Source organism: Aphanomyces astaci, assembly GCF_000520075.1.
Source record: "Aphanomyces astaci strain APO3 unplaced genomic scaffold supercont1.20, whole genome shotgun sequence".
Classification (NCBI taxonomy): domain Eukaryota; phylum Oomycota; class Saprolegniomycetes; order Saprolegniales; family Verrucalvaceae; genus Aphanomyces; species Aphanomyces astaci.
In genome coordinates, this window is record NW_009798283.1 from 651412 (window position 1) to 652631 (window position 1220).

Here is a 1220-nt window from a genome sequence, read left to right on the forward strand (position 1 = left end):
CCTGGGTTGGTTGGACGATCTCCTGGGGTACGCAGACAGCTCGGACAAGCTGTTTGTGTTGTTGGACAAGGTGCTGTCCATCTGCGGAAAGTTCCGCCTCAAGCTACATCCGAAGAAGTGCGATTTCTTCTTGAAGAAAGCCACGTGGTGCGGAAAAGCGATTTCCGCCGAAGGGATCTCCCATTCCCTGATCGAGTTCAGGGCCTGTGTGCACTGGAAACGCCAACGTCTGGTGCCGATCTGCAACAATTTGTCTGCGCGACAAATTGGATGCGGAGCTCCATTCCACGCTACTCGGAGCTGATTGGTCCGCTGCGGAGCCTGTTGGACGTGGCGGCGAAGGTCGCTGGTGGGTCGAAGAAGACGGCGTTGGCGCGAACAAGTTGGCTGCCGTCGGGTGGGCGTCCGAACACGATGCGTGTTTTGCAGCGGCCAAGGACACGTTGCGGCAAATGGTGCCGCTGTCGCATCCATCTGCAGACAAGATCATGTGCCTTTACACCGATGCAAGCGACACTCATTGGGGTGCTGCCTGCGCCCAGATCCCGCCCGAAGACCTGGAGTTGCCCGTGGAACAACAACGGCACGAGCCGTTGGCGTTTTTGAGTGGTGGGTTTGGCGGGGCAAGTGCCCGGTGGCCGACGGTGGAAAAGGAAGCGTTTGCGATCGTCGAGTCGTGCAAACGACTGGAGTACCTGCTGCTCCGGCAGCAGGGATTCAGACTGTTCACTGACCACCGCAATTTGCTGTACATCTTTAACCCGCTGGGTTACAACAGCAACATGGCTCGGTACCAAGCCCACAAGCTTCAACGGTGGGCTATGGTGATGACGACTTTCCCCTACACCGTCGAGCATGTGGCGGGGGAAGCGAACGTATGGGCGGACCTGCTCAGCCGGTGGGGTGCATGCAGGCAGCTCCGTTACCTGCAGCGGTGGCGAGAGTGTGACAACTGATTGTTGTCTCGCCCCTACAAGACAAGGACTTCGCTTGGCCGACGCCGGCGAAAATACTGGAAATACAGAAGGCAGCCTGGAAGGCTGCCGGCGAGGACGTCCCCAATGTGACATGGAGCGTCAGCGACGGGTATTACGTGACCGCCACTGGGAAAATTTGGATCCCCGAGGCCGCAGTGGACCTGCAGCAGCGGATCTGCATCATAGCCCACCAAGGCGCGGCGGGTCACCGCGGAGTGGGCGTGACAACCTAAGGCGTACTCG